We start from the raw sequence: 24,865 nt of genomic DNA on the forward strand, positions 1-24,865 counted from the left end.
TCCTATCTCCTTCCTAAAATGAGGTGCCCAGAACTAAATGCAGTACTCAAGATGAGGCCTGACTAGGGCAGAATACAGTGGGACTATTACTTCCCTTGTCTTGTAAACTACAGTTTGATTAATGTACGCTAAAATATCATTTGGGGTTTGTTTGTTTTTTGCTGCAGCACTGCAATGCTGGGTCTTGTTCAACTTCTGATCAACAATAATCTCAAATTCCAATACCGATCAACAATAATCCCAAATTAAGTGTACTTGGTGTGTTTGGGAATGGAGAAGATGGAGGCCCAGGTTTTTCAAGAATATGTGCCTTATTACTGTAGAGATTGAAAGCAGGAGATTCTCTGGAGACCAACATCTATGGGGACTGTGGCCTCCACAGATGTCTGCCAAAGCATTCTCCAAATTTTCTCAGCATGCCAACACTGTGGAGAAAAGCTAGCTGTGGAGAATTAATTGTCTCAAAATATGTCCAACAGAAAAGCAGGGGACGCTTCAGGCCATGCTGGGCCCATGGCTAATAGAAAGCAAGGACAATGAGTCAGGAGGGACAGTGCAATTCAGACATCCAGCTCCTCACGCTGAAATTGAGTTAATTCACGGAAAGGGAGAAACGTGCTTACTTATCATACCTGCCAGTTCCTATTGCAACTGCAAACCCAACTTGGACCATAAAAAGCTCCTCTCTGTGTAATTTGTGAGAAAGCCATGCAAAGACACAAAGTCTATGAAACATTACGTTTTATAACAGAGTGGTCAGCTTTTTAGGGATAAACATGTAAGTCTCTATTTTACTTTATCCTGCATTCTCATTTTTTGAATCCCTGTCAAATTTTTAAAGGAATTTGTAAGGTTGAAAAAAAATCTTACCAAAAATAAGCCCACAAAAATTCTCAGCCATTTGTGCCGGTCAAATTCAAAAGGTATCGCCATTCCGAATACGAGGTTCACATTACACCTGCCTTCCATGCAGCTGTTAAACACTAGGAGCCTGACAGAAAACCCAGGTGGCAACCCTAATTCAACACCCCAGACATGGCTGAATGCCCAAGAATTTAAAAAAAAAAAAAAATCCTTTGAAGAGCCAAGCACTCAAAAGACCTCTGCTTGAGTGGGTGTGCTTGTCACTTTTGCTTCCTGCCATGTTCTGTTTAAACAAAAATTGTGAAGGAATTTGGAAATTTTGGAAAGTCCTTACAAAAAGATGAACTGGACAAAATGATCTTCCATCCCTCGTGGGCTTGGAATGGAATGAGAGAAAGGGAAGGGTATGAGTGAACATGGATCCTAGCACAGCCACTGAGAGTAAAGGTGCAAAAACCAGGCAAAACAAAGTGTGAACAAGAAAGAAAATGCACTATCAAGACACAAGGAAGGAAAGACTACAGAACTCTAGAGGCAGTGCTAAAAACAACGGTCCCTTCCCCAGTGTGTAAAAATCAGTTTTTAAGCCAAACAAATAATTCAGAGATGTATGTTGTTCAGGAACCTTTCCCACTTTTTAGGGTTCCCAGACTCCCCTCCCCAACCAACCCTAGTGACACCAACCCCAGTAATACTTCTGGGGGTTGTTTGGAAAGTTACCTTTTCTTTTAAACCCTAAATTGTACAAATTCACTGTAAAGAAGCCAGCTTATTTGCATCTGTTTAATTTCATAGCCGTATTGATGTCTTACAATGAATTTCAAGCCAGTTTTCTTTCTTATAAGCACCGAGCTTGCACATTCAAGCCCTATGTAGCTCTGGGAGAAAGGGGGAAAAGGCAAATGTCTGGAGAGGCCAGATATAAACCAGAGAAGCAGTCTTGGAATGAGTAGTGAGTTGCCTCAGCAGCAGATAAATATTACAAGGAGACAGACCCCAAGAGCCAATTCATATCCCCAACATACTTTTTTCTCCCCTTGTATACAGCTTGTTTTGAGTGGAGTTTCTCCTGCTACTTATTTTGGCGCTGGTGTTTATTTTGGTGTACCTTCACTGTATTCCTGAGAAATGTCTGAAAAACAGACAGAGCCAGAACATGGAGAACTGTGGTCTCCATAGACGTCTGTCAAAGCATTCCCAAAATTTTCTCAGCATACCAAAACTGTGGAGAAAAGCTGGCTTGTGGAGAATTAATTGTCTCAAAATAGTCAGGTGATTTGGCTCTGGACAGAAGCATAAATTCGAGGGCTGGAATTTGGGAGATGGGGTGGGAAAAACTACAAGATGATTGTGACAATGGACACTACAACTGGCGCACAAACTTTTCATTTGTAAAGTAATTAGAAAATAGACATTTAAAATAGTATTTTATATCAAACATTCCTGGGTCCGGATGATGATCCTTGGAATTAAAATTTTGTTGTTGTTGTTGTTGTTGTGCGCCTTCAAGTTGTTTCTAACTTATGGCGACCCTAAGGTGACCCTATCATTGGGTTTTCTGGGGTTGAGAAGGTGTGACTCGCCCAAGGCCACCCAGTGAGTTTCCATGGCCAAGCGGGGAACTGAACGCCAAATCCTACGCTCAAACCACTACAGCACACTATTGCTCAGAATTAAGACTATCTAGGATATATTTCTTTTGAGAGATGGGTCTACTGTCCTATTATGCATCTAACAATAATCTGATGGCAGTGCGGACAGAACCATAAGAGGCTCAGCGCCCATCCACCTGGTCCTCAGAACTGAAATATGAAAGCCTTACCTGAGTTTTGTGAACCACCAAGCTTAAATTGATGGTTTCCTCAAGGACTCCAGCCACTTTCCCTCAATTCTTCAATGTTCCTTATCCCCCAAAAATGTGAGCGAGTGGATAGATTCTTGAATGCAGCGCACCGCATTGCCGAATCCCTATGGGGACTGGTGTCCTAGTCAACCTCTCCTTGCAGAACAGTGGCCCCAGGGAATGGGGCAAGCCTGCTTCCCATGCCTGCCAAGATGGCACTCCCAGGGCATGGCCTTAGTGCAGGCAAAATGCCCAACCTCAGCTGCTAGGTCAGCTGGTTTCATCCCATTATACAAATCCTCTAACATCTTATGGGAGGGGTAAGGAGAACCCCCTGTAGTCCCAGTTTTATTCACAGCACAGTCTTATCTAAGCTGAAATAAGACCTGTGTCATAAGAAATCCGTACTTATGTACGGTATGCATTGCGTTTAGTGGCAGCTTGATAGTGCAATTCTATAGAAGTCTAATCAGTATCAAGCCCATTACGACTTACTTTCTGTGCACAGCAGAAGTGGACAACTGCCATGGGTCTTTGAACCATCTTTCCATTGCAATTTGTAATGGAATGGCTCACAGCTAGTTAGTTTTGCTGCCAAAATACAGTAGTGTGGAGGCAAAAGCAGAACCCACACCTCAAAAAGTGCCCCTTTGAAAATCTACAAAATCTAAACAAACCTAGGGTTGCCAGACTGAAAACTGGAGAGGGCTCCTATATTTTTAGTGCATGTGTAGCAGAGGGAATTTCAGCAAGGCTTGTTCGCTTTGCAGCAAGGTAACCAGAAACACCTACTGAAAGTCCCTTTTCTACACAATCATTAAAAGGAGAGGAGTTTTCATTCCTGTAACCCTAGATAAGCCTTGTTCACAGCTAGATGAACGTTCCTGGAAATCACCAAGGAGCATGAACACATCTGTAAACAAGGCAGCCAAAGAAGCAGTGCAGCATTAGTAGATAAAAGGGGGAAAGGGATATTATTATTATTATTATTATTATTATTATTATTATTATTATTATTATATTCATTTATATTCCACCTTTTCCTTAGTAATTAGACTCAAAGTGGCTTACCCATTTTTAAAACCAGCACAAATTGAAAACCACACAAAAATACTTGGAGGCAGAATAATAAATGATGAGACTGCAAATCTTTTAAAATATATCTATCAACTACAGCAGGATTCCAAACATGAGAAGGACCAGAACAGATAAAATATGGGGAGCTTAAACACACCACCGCAACTCTGCTGTTGCCGCAATCTTGACTGGCCGACCCCAAGAGTTAATATGTTAACCTGACGTACCTGTTGTCTTTCAAACTAGGGTGCCAGAGGTGGTGCCAGATTTTGAAACCCAAGGCCTGACAGGTTGTTAAATCAGAACATAAGGGCTAAAGATACATTCTGCCACAAAGCCCGAAATCTAGCTTTTCTGGTCATGCTCCAAAGCTGTAAGAAATTTTTCATTCTAATGAAGTGAAGTGACTGCAAAAAAAGGTTACCACAGTGGAAAAAAATAGTCATGTGAAGAGCCATCCTTCAACAACGATCACAATTGCCCAGCCCTGCCTTCCATATTCCTACCACAATACAGTATGTGTGTGTGTGTGTGTGTGTGTGTGTATTTTAAGTGAGTGGGATCCTTTCTGCTATGACAGGAAACATCTGAGGAAAGAGGCGCTCATTTCCCTTTGCATTATCCCCTTGGCATTACTCTTGGCTTATAAGAAGGCCTCAAATGCCATTTCCAGATATCTTAACTAATCTATTCTCATCGTCATTGTGTGGGGGAGAGATGGACAGACTACGTTCTTCTGAGAGTGAATAGATGGGGGAGGTTTGCACACATGCACACACGTGTGTGTGTAGGGCCCAGCTCCCTGCTAAACTAAGGCTAAATTCCACATGTGTGAGCCAGGCTGGGTTTTCCTTTGACCTGAATGGAGTTTTTTGTGTTGTCGTCCCCGCATGACAGGAAAGGATCCCCTTTGCTCACCTCCACTCTCCGGCCGACCCCTTCTGACTGGCCCACCGCCCTCATTCACTTTCTGCTCCCCTGATGTTGCTAATCCCCCATCCCAGACAGCTGCCTCAAAGCCCATTGTTTCAGGTTCATGGGCTCTGAAAAGGCCAGGAATCCATGCGCTAGTGTAGGCGGCAGCTCAGGATTCAAGGTGGTCCGGCCACACTACCAGAAACGGTGGACGATGGCAAAAAGGCTGAGACACACTAGGCTCCCCAGTCTTGGCTCCCCAAACTCCTTCACATCCAAACCTGGCTGCAGATAATATCTCATCTCAGTACCAATTTTATTTTTTTTAGTGTATATTTGACTTTATCATTCTAATAATGGAACATTCTCATTGAATGCAGTAGCCCATATAACAGAATACTGGGTGTTCTGGTACTGATCTGGGGGAAACAAACTCTGATTATTGGAAATAGAGAGAAATTAAAATTATTATATAAATAATAATTGATATAATATATTTACGTTATATAAATAGCATAAGGACATAACATAAAAGTAATAGCAAACAGTATTTAGATAAAGATAGGTGAGAAAGTCTGATAAACTATCAAAGGTATTCATGTGATAGAGGACAGGAAGTCATTTTATTTGGAATGTTTGATGTCTGCAATATTTGTACAGTCTTATAATATTCATAATGTCTGTATATTATTTTATGTAAAACAATAAAAAGAACTAAGAATATGAGACAAAAAATTATCCAGATGTATGGCTGAAGTAGTTTTTTTAAGAAAGGTGAATATAATTTGGGAAAAGAATTACTTTCTATACAGGCACATCTCAGAATAAAGTCTCTGACAAAGAAGCTCCTTTTTACAAAGCATTTTTACAGAAGATCAGCCCAGTTGCCCACCTTTTCTCATCTTCTGGCTAGCTAGAAGTTTTGTATTGTTTTGTTTTATTTTTTGGCAGCATTGACATTGGGAAGATGGTGAAGGAGAGCTGGAGAAAGAAAGCATTTTAGTGTTGAGTTGCATTAGTGTACCTGCAGTAAACAGTGTGATAAGGTTAGATCTGGGAAAGACTGAGATTCTCCTCTAGGGCCTCATTCCCACTACCTTTCAAATTGGATCATGAATCGGTTTGAACAGGTTAAACGATCCTGGTTCCCACTTAATCCGAATCACTGAAGCGATTCTGAGAGGAAGGCTATGCACTAGAACAATTTAACCCACATCTTTTTGATGCTGATTTTTTCCCCGCTTCTTTTTTGATAAATCAAATCTGCACAAGTGTGAACTACAGTATGTGCGGATCAGAATTGATTCAAATTTCCCCTTCGGCCGGCTGGAACCAAATAATTTTGAATCAATTCATTTGTGAATAGAAACCACAAATGGATTATTTTGGAAGGAAAAAATGTGATGGGGCAAATGTAGTGGGACCTATGCTCCGCTGTTGAATTGATCCATCGATTTGGATCGCACACCGATTTATCTGTAAGTGGGAATGGGGCCTAGGTAACCCCACTGTAGCTATATGTGATTTCATATAACAGGCAAGGTAAACAGCTGCCTCTGGAATAACCTACTGAACATGTCTAAAGAGCAACACAGAAAGAAAAGGAGAAAACAAATTAGTTTGCCTCAGCAACTACCCTGTCATGTTGAAAAAGCATAGGTCTATAAGTTTCAGTACTAAATTGGAAATCATAAGAAAAGTGGAGGCTGTTGAAAGAAAAAAAAATCATCCTAGGATGCATTTTAGAAGAGGCTTTCAAGGATCTCTAGAGGTTTTCAAAATGCCATTTTTTTAACTTATGCAAGTCTTATCTGACCTGGCTGTTTCATTTCACATGTGCATAATGTTAGTTTGGAACAAAAAGTTAGCTAAAACATGTTGAACAGTTCCTCTTTTTTGTGGTGTAGGAATCATTCCCTATTCTTTCTATTATTACTGCCCCTAGTACCAAGGTTTCAGCTAAAGAAGTAAAGCCCAGGAACGTATCAACTTTGTTAACTCAGGTACCATATTTTCTGGCGTATAAGATAACTGGGTGTATAAGACGACCCCCAACTTTTCCAGTTAAAGTATAAAGTTTGGGATATACTCGCCGTATAAGACTACCCCTCTTCCAACACACACCAAATAAAAATTTAAAAAACCCAACAGATTTGATTTCAATATGGTAATTTTAATTCAAATGCTTATGACATGCAGGTCCTTAGCAGGAAATCTTGTTGTATACAAAGCCTGGTTGGATTGGTCAGCTCTCCCTGCCTGTCCAGCCCTCCCTGTCTCCAAGACTATCAGAGCGGTAGTGCAAACACGGCTCTTTTTCCATACCTCAGGCGTCCCAGACGCCTGCAGCTTGCTCTGCCCTTCATTTACACCTTCCCGGTGAGGCATCCCCTCACCTCGTCTTCAGGACCACATTAAGTCACTTCTTTCCACAAATCTTTGTGAGTGAATTTTCTTCTACCATACTTGTACAGCGCTACCCTTGCTGCTTTCATACGGTTGCCATATATGGCAGGGATGCAGCCATGGTGGTTTTTGAGCTCCCCCCACCATATGCAGCAACAGCAGATACTCCAGTCCAGCTTGGACGTTTCAGCACCTGCCCTATAAGATGACCCATGACTTTTGAGAAGATTTTCCTGGATTAAAAAGTAGTCTTATACGCCAAAAAATACAGTATATCTATAAACACATATATGTATACACACCTACTTTTTGTCCCAGCATATCCTGGAACATTAGTAATCTGTTAAAATTAGTAAAAATTATTTTTAAAATTGGGGGGAAATAAAGTATGTGTGCATTACTAATATATCAACCCAAAATATACACTCTGTAGATAAAGGGTGCTTCCAGATGAAGCCTTTATCCTGCAGTCAGACTTTTACAGGTGTTTACATTGTTATCTACCATCCTCACATGTTTCCACACACTGATGGTTTTATTACCATGAAAAATCCATTAAGACATTGCTGCACAATGCCTTGTAATTAGTAGTACTAGTTAGGAACCATCTATATGAAAGTACCTAATGCTAATGTTCAGATTAAGTTGTGGTCTATATCATTGTCTAGGAATACATTATATCACTAGGAAGTCCGATTTAAACCAATGAGTTAAATGGGCATTTTCTGCCAATTAATTTATATCATGACTAAATATATAATACATGTGTGTGGTTGCATGCATGGACATGCATGTATGACCTGGTACACTGCCTTGATTAAAAAAAAAATCAGTCCCCTTGGCTGTTTTGCAGGCACTGTCTTAGCTCTTGCTTTCAGAATATGGTTCAGTTGTAGTTTGAGTTGGGTTGTGATTAGTGTTGCTAGTTCAGGATCCTCCCAGGCCTTGAGGTTTCTATGTCAAAATCTGGTGATGTCATTAAGCATTGTGCACTAAGCACCAACCACAGTTGCTCACAACGTGTTGTTCAAACACATGCACACAAATACACACACATGGGGGGGGGGGGGACACACACATATTTTCTTGCTTGGAAATTAAGGAAGAAATGTTCCCAGATCAAGTTGAAATGAGGGAACTAGTCCTTCTCACTTACTTAAGGAGATGCGATAAGAAACATTTTACTGTATATACCTTACTTGTTTCTAGATAGAAAGTGGATACTGTATAGAGCAGAGCAGAGAGTGAGCCCTGGCCCCACAATGACTTGAAGAGCAAGAAGAAGCTAGCTAAGCAAAAGCTATTTGAGGATCTATATACAGTGGTCCCTTCATGTTTACTGGGCTTAGGGGTGAAGGAACCTCATGAATGTGGGAAAAAATACAAATAAAAAATACTATTCTTTTTACCTAAGAGAATACCTCCCTAGGAATCTCTAGGTCTTCTAGTGCAACTCTATGGTCAACATCTGGCAGAAGTTGATCACAGAATCAAGCTGGAGGAACTACAAATGCCTAGAGAAGTGTTTTCTCTGGAAACGTCTAGATTTTTCAGCACAACTTTATGGTCAACTTCCAGCAGAATTGCACTGGAGGACTTAGAGATTCCTAGAGAGAACATATTAATCAAAACCACAAATAATCAAATCTGCAAAAGTCAAAGCCACAAATATGGAGGGCCAACTGTATACAGATCCCCAAATAGCTTTTGCAAGTTGCAAAAACAAATCAACTGACCCCTTGCAAGTTGTAACAAGCAGTTGCTCTACTAGCTGAATTGGAGACTGGTACACAGAACTTTTCCTCTTGGTTAGAGATAAGCGCACCAAAACTGAGTAATATGCATCCTCAGCTCCATCCTGGAGATGTCCCAAGAGAAGTGGGGATGCAAGGCCAGGCCCTGAGATCTGGCAACCACAGTTGTGATATATGGAGGCTGGCTACCATGCACTTAAAAACACACTCAGAAGTATTTGTATACCTAGGTAATAAAACGCTTTTACACAGGTACAAAAATTTCTGATTTCAAGAAGGGTTGGAAACTGTGCAATCTGTTCATATGTTAATGAACTGTTAACTGTGTTATTCAACAAAACTGAACAGCATATTTCCATCAAGAATTTAACACATTTGATATATGTGTTTATTTTTACTTACTCCTCAAATTGATAACATGCCCTTTTTGACAAGTTCTGCTCTACTGAGATACAAAGTTCAGTGTGACAAACATCTCTCTCCAGCAAAGGCAAGAGAATTCTGGGAACTCTAGTTTGAAAGGTAAAATATCTAAATTCTGCTCTCTGTTTCTAGTACACTGTAGGACACATACAGAGGGGATGGATTCATCTTGAAGCAAACCCCTTGCACAATAAAGCCTAAGATTAAATTCCTGGCTAATGTTATTTTAAAAAGGCTTTGGCAGGAGATAACAGAGGAAATGATTCTCTGCCTTAAACTCGAAAAACTGTTGGAATAGAATAGATAATATCTGGTACCCTCCTAATTTTAAACATGTTCCAATTGTTTCTCTTTTTGGAAGGCACAGAATTTAGTGGTAAGGCATATGCTTTTCATGCAAAAGGACTGAATTCCTGTAATCTCCAGTTAGGGCTACAAACTGTGGAGAACCATTGTCTGCAAGCAAATTAAACAAAACTAAACTTAGAGGGATTGGTGGCCTGACTTTGTCTATGGTGCCTTCCTTTATTCCCTCTTCTAGTACTAGGTGTAGTTTCTATTTTCCAATGTTTGTAACTAGGAAAACAGTATTTTGCCCCTATTTTTGCTCTTAGGGAACACAGAACAACTTCCTAATTTTAAAATATCTATCTATCTATGAAAATGGCTAGGGCTGCCATTGATCAATGTTCCAGCTCCAGTACCACTGACTCTGGAACAGAGTCACTGGTAGCTATATCTCTGAGTCAGAAATTAATGTGTCTTGACTCTCTGGTGTGGATCCATAATGCATGAGCAGTGCACAGTTTGCCAATCTATACATTGCTGCTGCTAACAGATAAGACCAGTCCTGTTTTTAGGAAGAGTGAGGCAACCTCTACACGTGACAAATGGTGAGGAGCTACAGTTGTGACCACCTCTCAGCTGTTCCTCTTGAACTCCCTGAGGGTTCGGTTGGAAAACAAAGTTGTGTATACCACACAACCGGCCCTGGGATCCGTAAACTAGTCTGCTGCCCTGTGATGGGGTAGAAGAGGTGATCCCATTACCAATGTTGACATAAGATTCAACTGTTGATCTAACAGGATTTTGTATAGAAAATGGGAGGGGACTATTATATCCTTTGCCTCAGGTAGCAAAATACTTTGGTTCCACCTTGTTAACATATGCTTGTACTGTTCTTAAGCTGTAGAACTCTTTCCCCCTGAATACTTCAAACTTTTTCCTTCTGGGCTCCTCTGTTCCTCAACATGCGCATGTCAGGCCTCTCTCCAGCTTGAGATAGTATATATGGGATTTTGTCTTTGGGAAGAGCAAAGGAACAAGAAATTTGACTTTACTCTTTCCAGAGACATAAACCCCATCAGCCATGGGACTTTGCCTTTGGAAATAGGAAAAGGAAACAAAAGGGGTTGATGTTTGCTCCTCCCAAAGACAGAAATGAGGGATTTTCCTATTAAAAAGAGCAAGGGGGAAGGAAAGGGTTACTTCTGCATCCTTCCTGCGATGCTAAAAAAGCTCCAAGGGTCAGGTAATCCAAGGTCAGTGCCCCCCTTGAAAGCATCATGCCCCCCTGGAGAGGTACACCCCACCAGTTGAGAACTTAGGCCATAAACACAAAACACATAAAATCCTTTGGTTTTTAAATCAGTGATAGGCTAGTTCTAACAACATGAATAGATACAAGCACATAGTAGGCAGAGGAACAGCCTTCATCAGTATCCAGGCAGAGTAGGCAGCGATCCTTCCTATGAAAACTGTGTACATTAACAAGCATATCCTTATTTTTAGATATAAAATACTGGAGGTTTCCATGGTCAGAAACCAACCAAAATCATCACTGCTCACCTACGATTACAGCATTGGTGTCATTGAAAGCAATTTTCCAAAACCTGTTGTCAATTCTATAGGATTCGATCAGGGTGAGGACGTTTGGGAGCCAGGAAGGAGTAGCGCAGAATGGGCAATAAGGACCAGACCAGACCCACTTATGTAAAGCTAGGACCAACCTCAGTCAAGAGAGCCAGCGTGATGTAGCGACTTTAGCACTGGACTATGACTCTGGAGACCAGGGTTCGAATCCCCTGATTGGCCATGGGAAACCCTTCAGATAACTCTCTCAGTCTTGGAGGAAAGCAAAGGCAAGCCTCCTCTCAACAAATCTTGTGAAACCCTGTGATAGACTGACCTTAGGTTTGCCATAAGTCAAAACCAACATGAAAGTACACAACAACAAAAACAATAATGCAACTGTGGAGGTAGAGTCCCATTTTTTAAAAGCACAAAATGTCTAGAGGGAATGCACTGTTAATCCATCCTGAACAACAATATCCCTCAGTTCTTCCCCACATCCGCTCTGGACTGTTTTCTGCTCAGCTAAGCTAAACCACCCAGATATTTGACTGTAAAAAACAACTGCAAGATTTCATCCTAGACAACAAGAAAACTGAAATAGTCAAATAATTCCCATACTTTGATCATATATTGATCAGAAGAAGACTAGGATTGGAAAGGGCAGCTATGAAAGAAGTGGACAAGATCATAAAATGTAAAGACATAACTCTGAACACTAAAGTGAAAATAGTACAAGGCTTTGTATTCCCCTCCAATATTGCGCATGTGAAGGCTGGACAATAAAAAGAGTGATAGGAAGAAAATAAACTCATTTGCGATGTGGTGCTGGAGAAACATACTGAGAATACTATGAATGGCCAAGAAGGAAACAAACGTGTTTTAGAACAGATCAAGCCTGAACACTCTCTGGAAGCCAAGATTATTAAATTGAGACTGTCATATTTTGGCCACATCATGAGAAAAAAATGAATTATTAGAAAAGACAATAATGCTAGGAAAGGTGGAAGGCAGTAGAAAGAGAGGAAGACCAAATGCCAGATGGTTAGACTCAATCAGTGAAAACACATGCATGAGCCTGCAGGACCTGAGCAGAGAGGTTGAGGGCAAGGGGCCTTAGAGATAACTCATCCACAGGGTTGCCATAAGTGAAAGTTAATTCGAGGGCAGTTAATAACAACAACATGAAAACCACCAGCAATGAGAAGATGTGGGAAGCAAGCAGCATAGAGGTGACAGGAAGACACATGAGGGAAGTTGCTCCTCTCACCATTATTTCCCTACAACTTTCCCAGGCAGGTATTCTTCTTGTGTTTGGGCTCCATTATGAGAGGCCTACTGAGAGCATGTGAAGTGTCTGAAGAAGACAGGCTGTCAACCCAGTGGTTCTCAAATTGTGGGTTGGAACCCCCAGGGAGTGATTAAAGGAGAGTGTGAGATTTGGGAGGCCTTGATTCTCCCTTCCTCTCTTTCCAAACTTTTCTGACTTGGAGAGGAAGATACAGGTGAGGAGGATATTTGGAGAAGTGGCTTCTGCTAGAGGAAAGAGGAGAGGAAACTCATTGGATCATGGCTTCTGGCAAGGCTCATCCCAATCCGCCACTTCTTCTTCCCCTGCTCATTGTATCACTGTCCTGGTTCTTGGGAGAGGGTACACACTAAACAAACAATTTTATTCATATACTACATCAAGTGAGGGGTGGGAGGCATGCTGTCCACATGTGGATGTAAAGGAGATCACAAGGTTAAAAAGTTTGAGAACCATTGGGTCACCCCAATGCTGGTGTAGGAGTCCCAAACATCTTGCATCCCACCCTGCCATTGCTCTTAAACTGGAACCGCTACCCCATCCCCGCTTCATAAATAATTGAGCAGACCAGTGTTTAAAAGGCAAAACTTCCACAATCACAATCACACAGATTCCTGATGTGATCCCAACTGGCTGAAACTTACCAGTCAACTGATTCTATTTTGGCTACATTATACAAGTCCATTTTAATTGGGACTTGAAGCCACATACTGTACAACCCTGTATATACTGAGTAGGAAATAAGACCTACAGAATACAGTGAGACTTGTCTAAACTTGCATTTAGTTTTATGTTGTTTATATTCCACTTTTCTGCCAAAAAAGCTGATCAAGGCAGCTCACCATAATAAAACACAGATTAAAGACAAAACCTTAATTAATATATAACATTAAAGCAAATTGAAATTAAAAACATGACAATAAAACCAACAAAGTTAGACACACACACACACACACACACACACACACCATTCACGTTATATTTGTTTGCATGCGAAAGGTCTGGAAGAACAACAAACTGAATGCCAACCTTCAGACTCTCTCAACAGGGAGTTCCCACATGTGGGAGCAGCCACTGAAGGAAGCCCATACATTCCGATATGAGGGACGGCACAGGGGAATCTCCACATATTTTTGTCAGCACTTACAATAAAAAACTATAAGGAATTTTGTTGCAGTAGAAATCACTGCTCCTACTCATTCCATACTTACATCTGTTAAAGTGAGCCAGTGTCTGCAAAAACATACACCATCATAAATTTCACAAAATTTCTGAGAAATCTCTGAAGTATGGCTGGTCCTTTGGAAACTGTTCCTCTAGACAGCTGATCCAAGCAACCAAACCAGTGAATAAAAACATGAGGAGGTATATCCCTCTTCCCATATAATTTCCATCAGCTTTCACATGTAGCGAGCAGGTTTCTGAAGGGAAGAACTTAGTTGGTTCAAAAACTAGTGTTGCATACCCTCCCACTGTTCTGATTTGGCAATGACAATCCTGATTAGTCCTCTGCCACCCCATTTTTTAGCTGCTTTAAAAATGTTCCAGTTTCTCTCTTTTCCTCCTGTTTCTCCCCTTTGTCCTAGGCTTACTTCAACTGCTGCAAACTGTTTCCATCTGTGAAACATTGGAGGGTATGGAGTTAGATAACCTTCACACACAGGAAAAGCTCTAGCCTTGTCAAATGTACTCTGCAAGTGAGCTAAGTGACAGAGGTGGTGACACAACCTGGTAACACTTAAAGGACACCGCTGAGATATGTGAATACAAATGACCAGATAGGCAATTTACTTGCCAAGGGGAGCAGTTCTCAAACTGACAAGATTTGCAAGCTATGGGTTAGACAGGGGACAAGCCATCCCCATCCCCACATTGGACTGTAGGAAGCAGTATCAGCCCTGCTCTTGAATGGGCCATGTTCCTCCTCAGATGCTGGGCCTTTGTTTTGCTGCTTCTGTTTCCAGTCTAGGGATTGTTCCTCCTGCAGTCTTGATGTTAGCAAGAACTGAAGTACTGGTATGGGTATAGATTAATATATGAAAGAGCGAATGCAAACCAGCCTATGGATACCCCCCCCCCCCGCCCTGTGTGCCATTCCATACATGTAGAGAAGGTGATTGCAGCCAAAGAGGAAGGCTTAGGAGGGGGACTGGACTGACTGGAGTGAACAGTTCCCTGTCAAGGAGCATATGAAAGAACAGTTCCACATCTGGAACATGAGGTGCAACACTGAAGGGTGCAACGTGGAAAACGTACCACCTGCTTGATCTATTTTGGGCTCTTTTAAAGCCACACTTCTATTATGGGATTCTGAAGCCTTATTTCTAACCAACAAGCCAAGCATTTCCTGGAACCAAGGCAGCCATTGCCTTGATAGGTGGTCCTGGGGCTAGAGTTCGGGTGGAGATTGCCTGGACTGTCAGTATGTTTGCTTTGGCACTTGCTACAAAACCTTACACATTTCCCTTCTTAAAGTGACTGAAGGAATGTGTATGCTGTATGGAAAATGTGTGCGCTTGCATATATGTGTGTCTGTGTATGTGTATAAGCACATTTGGAATTAATAAGTGAGTCTACTTCAAATTCACCTGTGGAGCATTCCTCCTTTCCTATCACCAAGGATATGGCCCTCCATATCCATGGATTCTTTGTCCACAATTCAATTATCCATGGACTGAAAATATTCCAAAAATATATAAATTCCAAAATATCAAATCCTGATTTTGCTGTTTTACATAAGGGACATGATTTTACAACACCATTGCATATAGTGGGATTGGAGTATCTACAAATTTTGGTATCCATGGAGGGTCCTGGAACCAAATCCCAGAAGATACTAAAGGCCCTCTGTAATTCTCTTCTAGAATAATAGGTACAGATGGGCATACCTCAGTTGGCAAAGTCTCTGCAAAGAAGATATTTTTTATAAAGTCCTTTTATACCCACCCAGCCCCTACTTTACTTCCTTGTCTACCTGGAAGTTTATTTAGCAGAATCAGCATTGGGTGAACAGGAAAAGAGGTGAATGGAAAAGAAAGTGAATAAACACATATAGTCAGTCCTCCATATCCATTGATTTTTTTTTATCCACAGATTCAAGCATCCATGGTTTGAAAATATTTTTTAAAATATATAAATTCCAAAAAGCAAACCTTGCTTTTGCAATTTTACGTATATAAGGGACTATGGCACTGTATTCAATGGGACTTGAACATCCACGAATTTTAGTATTCACATAGCCAAACCCCAGTGGATACTAAAGGCTCACCATACTTACTTTACATGTCTGCAAACTGTAGTGAATACAATAAAGGTTGAGTTGGGGAAGAATGGGATTCTACTTTAATTGATCCAACTTCAACTGTGTGCGCCTCCCAACAACAGGCAAGGTATACAGCAGCTGTCTCCAGAAAGGAGAGTGTAGATAAGCCTACCTCACCAGCTATACATGTTTATGTTTGTTTGTTTTTAAAAAACACAAATATGGATGAAAATCATAAGGAGGCTGGGTTAAAAACAAAAAGATCCCTGGATGCATTTTGGAAAATGTTTTAAAGTGGTCTCTAGAAGGCTAAAATGTTTTTGTTGTCTTATCCAAGGCTTACCTGATTTTTCATATGTGCATATTTTTTAGTTTTGAATAAAACATTTATTAAACATATTGAACTGCTTTTCTTCTTTGTGGTGTAGAAATTTATCCCTATCACTCCACTTCACTTCTGCCTCTGGGACCAACGTTTCTGTTAAAGAACTAATGCCTAGGAATACAGAGCATTAGACACTTTGCTTCAAGTGCAATTGAAGATCTGCAACATACTGTTTCATATTAAACCATACAGTTTACTCTAATATAAGAGGAGATTATATGGACCAAATCTTCACCCAAAAAGTAAAGTTTTGACTACATAGATTGTCCATTTTTTATTTTTATCTATGACCATTAAGAAAAGCATTTAAAAAATGATGATGTATTGGTGAACTAGGTTTATGAATTCTGATTGGGCTTTTTTAAAAAAATTGCATTTGTTCTGTGATGGCTGAATGACTGTATACAAATAGAATTGCTTGCTAGCTATTCACAACACATTTCCACTCAGATTCCCAGGATCTCCTCAACGCTGTATCATTACTACAGCCGGAGAAATTCAAGTGGTTCTCTTGGTAACCAACTAAAGAGGGCTTTTGTCCAGAGCTCACAAAGTTACTTTGAAAATTAATTAGTTCCTGTTACTTCGTACAGTGTTTTGAACAATTCATTGTCACTGCATACTGCATTGTTAAAAAAAAAGCAAAGTGTTGCATTGCTTTTATGTTACTTTTCATTACTTTAAAAAACATGAAGATTGGTAAGAGAATGATGTAAGAGCCAGCATGGTGTAGTAGCTTGAGGGTTGAATTAGAGCTCCAGGAGATCAGGGTTCAAGTCCTCATTCAGCCACAGAAACCCATGGGGTGACCTTGGGCAAACCACACTCTCCCAGTCTCCGACGAAGGTAATGGCAAACCAATCCTCTGAACAAATCTTTCCAAAGAAAGATGGGTTCACTCTAGGGTTGCCACAGGTCAGAAATGACATGAAGGTACAGAACAAGAATATACTTAAAATATAAGTAGAAGTATATAAAATCTTGTGATTTACTAGAAGGAAGAATAATTTAATATGTCCTCCAACGCCAATTAGAAGAAAGTGGGGAATCTTTTTTAACTTCTGTGTATTTATATGTGTGTTGTGTGTTTGTAAAGTATTATGTGTTTTTTTCTCATGTGTGTATATTTGTACTTTTTATTAAACCAATAAACAGTGTAATGAACTAAAATAACACTATTATTCCATTCAAACAGCTATAGCTGTGTCCTATGGAATCCTGGGACTGGAAATTGAGGAAAGAGCATATTGAATCCTCAGCCAGATCTCCTCCACTGCCTCTGACTAAACTAAAAACTTCAAGAATTTCATAGGATGCAGCCACGGCAGTTAAAATGCAACCATAGAAGTATAACCATACAGTGTGGAAGGGTCCATACACAGTTTGAGCAGTATTCGTAAGGCACTGTTCATAAACGGTATCTTTCCAAGGAGAATATTTAGCTCAATGTCTATAGCATTTCCACATAATTACTAAAAAAAAAAAAAGATTCATGACAGAGAGACAAAGAACATTGAAGTAAAATACCTGTTTTACACAGACAGAGACATAGGCACCCTTCACTGAGAACACCATGGCACTTTGGATTTTATTTTATTTTTTTCTGTTCGATTTTTATTTTTTACATTTGTGATGTGGTCTGGGTGCTAGACCACAAGGCCTAGTTTTGGGCATACAAGATAGTGAATTAAAGATTGTAAATTAGCAATTTGTGGTTTTGAGTCTGTCAGGGCTGAACCACAGCAGCCTGAGATAAACTAGGAGCCATGAGATCAGAGTTGAGAAGTCAGAGCCAAAGAACAACTGAAGGATACAGGAGAAATGCTCAAACTCAAAAGACCTTGTTGCTTTCTGAAAAGGTTCAGCTGGAATAGGAAGACTTCATATATTCCTGCCTGTCCAAGAGAATCCAATGGCCTACCCGCGTGGGTAGAGCCAGTCCAGAGCCTAAGGGTACTCCATGGCCTGGGTAGATGCTGCAATCTGTGGCACATCGCACAGGGCAGCTGCACACAGATGCTAAGATCAAGCCCTGGCAGGTCCTGACAGAGAAACACCCAATTTACATCTCATCTGTATCCAAACCAGGATGACCTTCCTGTGTCTTCACACTAATTAATTTTGAAACTATGAACTATCTTGGCTAAGGTGAAATTATAAATAGTAATATCCCATCCGTATCTTAACCAGATTTGCATTTAATTATTTTCTTCAGTAGCAGAACTATATTTACTTCATGTCATTTGCTTATGGGAGAGGCTTTACTTTGCTAATTGGTTTTGCTTTGCTGATAGGATGTCAAGATGTCTTCCAAAATCTCAGACAGCTATTTGCCATCCAGGTTATGGAGAGGTTTCAACTTATCCACCAAAAATCTGGGATCCCTGAGGTATGTAATATATGGGTCTGCGATTTGTGTGTTAGGCATGACTATCTTTATGCAGGTATGCAGAGACTTTGCTTGGCATGGCAAACTTTTGGATTAACAAAACATTTGTGGTTGGGTTTTTTTGTTGTTGTTTTTTTTAGATTGCCATCTTGTCGTCTCATAATAGGAAAGCCCTAAATTTTGCTGGATATTTGTGGGTTATCTTGGGTTAGCAGAATATTGAGAATACCCTTTCAAGAAGTGCCATCTCCTCCATTATTTCTTTACCTTATTGCTGAGCAACCACTGGCCTACAAGATGGTTTGGCCTTCAGTTCCACCCAATAAGCCAACCTATGAGGGAATCCTGGAGCTATAGGTGAAAACATCTAGAAAGCCAACAGATCCCCAGCTCTACTTTACCTTCAGGAACTATTACTAAGGCCATCATCAGTCCTAAACACAGTTTACAGTAAACCTCACCAAATCAAAACAAAATTAATTTTGGGTAAATTAGTTGAAGACACTAGCCTCTTTATTGCTTTGACCAGTTGTGCTAGAATATATATCATTTGAAACTCTGAATGTAATAGCATTTGAAAGTACATTACCGCAGGAATAGATAGACAACAGAATAGGTAAGGCTCCCATTTTATCAGGGAATTTAAAAGATTTAGAAAGAATCTCCAAGTTACTACTTGGCACCCCTGTCTATTACTGATTGTGAATTCAAACCTGAGTGGCTGAGAGTCTAAGTCCTGTCTAATGAGGTGTGTTGAATAAGGTCTAAGACTTAAGATCTATAAGAGGCTCAAAACAGTATGTGAACATGCTTTCACTGAACTTTTAAATGTTCTTACAACTGCAGCATAGTAGCACATTGAAAATTGCTACACTACAGCCAATTGGCTGGTTGTTCTGTTGTTGCCTCTTGCCTCTTGGGAATGAAGCATTCATAGTTGCTTGTCTGAGATATGAAATTGTACCCTTGGATGCTTTCTTTTTCTTCCTCTGCCTTCTCCTCCACCACTGCTGTGTGACATTAGGAGGAATTTTCTGACAGAGCTGTTCAACAGTGGATCACACTCCCTTGGAGTGTGATGGAGTCCCCTTCTTTGGAGGTTTTTAAACAGAGGCTGGATGGCCATCTGTTGGGGGTATTTTGATTGTGTGTTTCTGCATGGAAGGGGATTGGACTGGATGGCCCTTGAGGTCTCTTCCAACTCTATGATGCTGTGCAAACAAAAAGAAGCCCCATGGATCCCCTTGGGCTCCAACACTGGATAACACCAGCAGAAGGCAGTGGTATCATAACCAACTCCACAAGTAGGAGGAGTAAGGCAGCCACCTCAGATGGCACCTGCTGGAAGGGAAAATCAGACAGGGCAGTGTGGTTCACACTGCCCCCCTAAACTAACCAGATGCTCTCAGATGCAATGGAGAATGCTGTCTCACCTCAAGTGAGAAACTAAGGCCTGTTACAGACTGCCAAAATAAAGCTGCTTCGGGTCTCTTTGGAGGCATGCTATTTAAATGATGCATGGGTCCTAAGAGTCCGGAGGTCGCACCAAAGCCACACTCCATTCCTAAGCGCTGGAGTGCAGCTTTGGTGCAGCTTCCGGCTTCTTAGGATGCATGCATCATTTAAATAGCATGCCTCCAAAGAGACCTGAAGCAGATTTATTTTGGCAATCTTTAACAGGCCTGAGATTTAATTACCAATTTGGAAGGCTTTTTGTATGTGGAATTGAGGTGAATTGCACCAGTCAGCCATAAATCCTGGACCAGATGTGAAGAGGAAAAGAAGGAGGAGCAGCTGCAGGAGCAGCCATACTGTGCCAGGGTGTCAGTGATGGTCCCAGATCATGCTGAACTGGAAAGTGGCAGCATCAGCCACTGAGTCATGGAGTAGTTGCCAGCAACTAAAAATGTCACTGTGCATTATTAGGCAAGCAAATTTTCATGTATCTACAGGGATGGCCTTTACTGTTAGAGTGAATGAGGTGGCAGTTTTTAGATACCATTGATGGACAGCAAATAGTTACCTATTAGTTATATCATCACCACCACCACCACATTTTATTTACTGTGATAGGGGAAATTAGCTCAATTGCTTCCAACCAGAGCACTAAATATCTAAGATTCCTTCACCAATAATACCATATTAATGTTAAAGGACACAAGTAACATATTTGAAGGTACAGGCTGAGTCTCCCTCGTTAAATATTCCAAAATCCAAAATACTACAAAATCCCAAAATTGTCCACATGGGTGGCTGAGCTAGTGACACCTTTGCTTTCTGATGGGCCAGTGTTCATGCACAACACCATTACAATATTACATATAAAACCACCTTCAGGCAATATGTTTAAGCTGTATACGAAAGAGAAATGAATTTCATGTTTAGACTTGGATCCCATCTCCAAGATATCTCATGCAAATATTCCAAAATCTGGGAGGAAAATAACCTTGAAATCCCAGACTCCTCTCGTTCCAAACATTTTGGATAAATGAGACTCAGCCTGTAACTATTTTAGAATAAATCTGCTATAGTACTTACAACATGCCAGCTTACTGTGGTTTGGCATCCATTTCATCATGTCATTTGAACCAATTATGTTAAGAACATGCCACTCAAATTTGCAGACTGGTCAATTTTAACAGAGGTTGCAGCCCTTTGACTCATTGTGCATTACTAACATGACGTTCAATGATGAATTAGCAACCTATCCCATGTTCCATTTACTGGGCTATGTACTCCAGTCACAATATACTTTATTTCCTCTGTTCTTTTAGTTGCTTGGTAGGGGGAGGGAGAGGATATGGATGTGGGGAATGCTTTGGCTGGGGAGGAAGAGGGTAATATCTGCATGAGCGGAGCTCCCATTGAGGTGGTGTGGGGCAGGGGGAGGTATGGCGGTAGGAAAGTGGACTTGCGTTACAGAGGAAGGCGAGATCGATGTGTCATATCTATCTCCCCTTCCTGTCCCCCTCCTAACCAAAGGGACCTGAGGGTCATTCCAACCGTGCCACAAACCCTGTCTCTGCTCCTGTGCAATGCCAGGTCGATTAACAACAAGACCCACATTATCCACGATCTGTTGGAAAATAGTAATTGTGACCTGGCTTGCATTACCGAAACCTGGCTTGGGCCTGAGGGAGATGCTGTGTGGGCGCAGGCCCTCCCTGCCGGGTTTTCGGTGAAGGACCAGTCCAGGTTAGGTGGGCAGGGGGGGGTGTTGCCTTGGTACATAAGAACACCTTGCCTCTCACCAGGAACCACATCCGTCAAACTTCCTTTATTGAGTGTATTTACTTGACCATGAAGGCTAGGGACAGTCTGGGGATTCTGTTGGTATATCGGCCACCCCGTGCGCTAACGGACTCCCTTAACGAGCTGACACAGTTGGTTGCGGAGCTGATGCTGGAAACACCCAGGCTACTTGTCCTGGGTGACTTCAACATCCCCTTCACGGCCAACTACGTTCCATCCGGTGCGGCTCGGGAATTCATGGATACCATGGCGGCCATGGGCCTGTCCCAGCTGATCTCAGGACCAACGCATTTCGCGAGTAATACACTGGATTTGGTTTTTTGTACGGATGCGGAAAATCCGTGGGCGGAAATAACTAATATTTCCCCCCTGTCATGGATGGATCACTTCCTTGTGGAGGCAAAAATCAAGGCTTCTACCCAGATCCCCCCTGGGGGTGGTGGACCCATTAGAATGGACCACCCTCGAAGGCTGATGGAATCCAAAAGGTTCCAGGAAGCCTTAGAGGGGAACATGGTTGGAAATGACGGCGACTCTGTTGATGCCCTGACTGGTATCTGGAATACCGGTCTCTCCAGGGCTATACACAGTATCGCTCCCAAGTGCCCTCTCAGGCCTGCTTCCAAACGTAAGCCCTGGTATACGGAAGATCTCCAGGCGAGGAAGCGGGTTCTGCGACGGCTAGACTTATAATAACTTATTATTATTATTATTTATTTCTCACTCCTCTACCCCATTTTAGAGGTTGAAAGCTAAGCAGTATCAGACCTGGTTAGTATTTGGATGGGAGACCACCAAGGAATGCCAAGTGTTGTACACTACATTTCAGAAGAAGGGACTAGCAAAATCACCTCCTAGAATTCCTTGCCTAAGAAAACCCTATGAGAAGTTGAAGGCTTTCATGGCCGCCATCCATAGTTTTTTGTGGGTTTTTCAGGCTATGTGGCCATGTTCTAGCAGTTTCTTCCTGACGTTTTGCCAGCATTTTTGGCTGGCATCTTCTCTGAAGATGCCAGCCACAGATGCTGGCAAAAGGTCAGGAAGAAACTCTGCTAGAACATGGCCACATAACCTGAAAATCCCACAAAAAACCCTATGAAATTAATAGGGTCACTAATTCAACAGGCAACCAGAAGAGGCTTGTCTGGCAGACAGATAAGTCGCAATTTTCGATGCCCCATTTAAAATTTACAACATTTCTGCAGAAAGAAAGAAATGAATCTCACCCACAATCCATAGCTCTCCCAGTGTGCCTGTGTAGTTGGGCGAAGTGATGAGGTGAGAAAGGACTATTTAGCGTTTCAGCACAGAGTTTTGAGCAGTAAGAAAAGCTGTGGATTCTTTTAACTGTCTAGGTTGGTTGATAGGGGAGAAGCAATTGGTCTTGGATACAATGGAAAACAGGGATTTCCTTTGCCTGCTTAGAAGGAGGAGTGTGAGGTGGAGGAAGAAACTTGAATCTTGCCAGTGAGATCACAAGGGGGGTGCAGGGAGTGCGGAAACCACAGAGGAGGGGTGACACTTGTTGTAGAGGGCAGATGTGGCGCTCTGGTGGTGCCCAACCCTTCTTCTCCACTGTCATGGCTCTCTTAGCCAAGGGAGACAAGGCAATGCCTTCTCTGCTACCCTGGTTCTCTCAATCAAGGAGGAACACCAAGGGGGGGCAGTGCCTGCCCCTTCCATCCTCTCCTGCTGCCTCACTTGTCCAGCCGCCTGCCCTGGGTGGGCGTCTGAGTGGGTTGTGGGTGGGCAACCACCTGTTCAAGCAAGTGAGGTAGCCCAAGGGGAGGGAGAACCAGGTAGACCACCACTGCCTGGCAGCCCTGTCCAGGCACCCGCACTGGGTAAACCAACAGTGGAGATGCCGCTGAACCTTGGAGAATGGGGTTTCCTTTGCCTGCCTAGGAAAGGATGGAAGGGGAATGTGGAAACTGGAATCTTGCTATCACTGGAGAAATGAGCTTCCTTTGCCTGTGTAGAAGAGAGGGCATGAGCAGGAATTTTGTCCTAGAGAAAGGGGTTCCTTTATCTGTATAGACAGAGGTATTTGAGGGGGGAAAACATTTGTGGCATTTTGGTGCAGTTGGAAGGGGTTTCCTCTGCTTCCTTAATTAGGGGATGAGGAACAGTTGCCTTAGCATTGGGAAGGGAGAGGTTACCCTGATGGTTTATACTTTAAATGCCTTTAAAACCGGTGGCAAATTGAATAAAACTGCCAACTTCGCGGCTACTTCAGCAGTGTCAGAAAACATCCCCCAAGTCTCCAGTGATAACCTATGGAATTGCCTTTCCCTATTTATAGTAACTTCAATTTACATGATGAGCCCAATAATGCAGCCCCAACATAAATCAAGACCCACCTGTATTACATTAGCAGTAACTTGCATTCAACTGCAGTGTGCCCTTACTTAAACCATACATAATTATCAGGTGCTGGCAGCTCAACATTGCTAAGCATTTTCAATCAACTGTTGACTAAGGATGAATTGCACATAATAAAAGTTCATTGCTCATAAACTGCTGAGTTTCAGTTATAGCAGGGGTCAGCGATGAGTGAACCTCTAGATACAGTTGAACTGTAATTCTGATCAGCCTGAGCCAGCACAGGAGTGAAGACTGCAGCACAGAAACATCTGGACAGCCAATTGCCCACCCTTGAGGTATAATTTCAGATTACTTGAAACTCATCTTTTACCTGCCTTGTGCCCTAACAAAAACAAACATATATATATATAACAAAGATGCACAGTCAGCAAATACAGAGGTAACAATTTCAAAGACAATAGAAAAAGTTAATTATGACAGTTAAAACCCCCACTCCCACCCCTCCATGGCCTATCCCTTTGCAAATGTTGTTCCTAAAGATTGGAGATAGGGCATGAATTTTGCATAATGTGAAGCTAGGGAAAGGGGAAAAAACTCTCTTGATTTAATTCAAATATTTGTTTTAGCCCAGAAGGGATCACAAAAGGGCAAGAAGTCCCATCCCTTCTTCTTCTTTTATTCCCTGCAATGGGTCAGGTTAATTAAACCCAACCCACTCTTGAAAGATCTTTATCCAACTCGGATTTAACACTCCTGTCAATGAGCACGTTGCACCCTGTCCCAGCAAATAACTCCAAACGTTCAACCAAG

At 41.7% G+C, this 24,865-nt stretch overlaps 1 protein-coding gene across 4 annotated transcripts in view; it reads right to left on the reverse strand.

Annotated features, from left to right (window-relative positions):
• GLI1 (GLI family zinc finger 1) overlaps nt 1–24,865 on the reverse strand; it is a 145,176-nt gene that overhangs the window by 88,981 nt on the left and 31,330 nt on the right. The window lies entirely within an intron of this gene.

Source organism: Sceloporus undulatus, chromosome 2 (assembly GCF_019175285.1).
Source record: "Sceloporus undulatus isolate JIND9_A2432 ecotype Alabama chromosome 2, SceUnd_v1.1, whole genome shotgun sequence".
NCBI classification, from domain to species: domain Eukaryota; kingdom Metazoa; phylum Chordata; class Lepidosauria; order Squamata; family Phrynosomatidae; genus Sceloporus; species Sceloporus undulatus.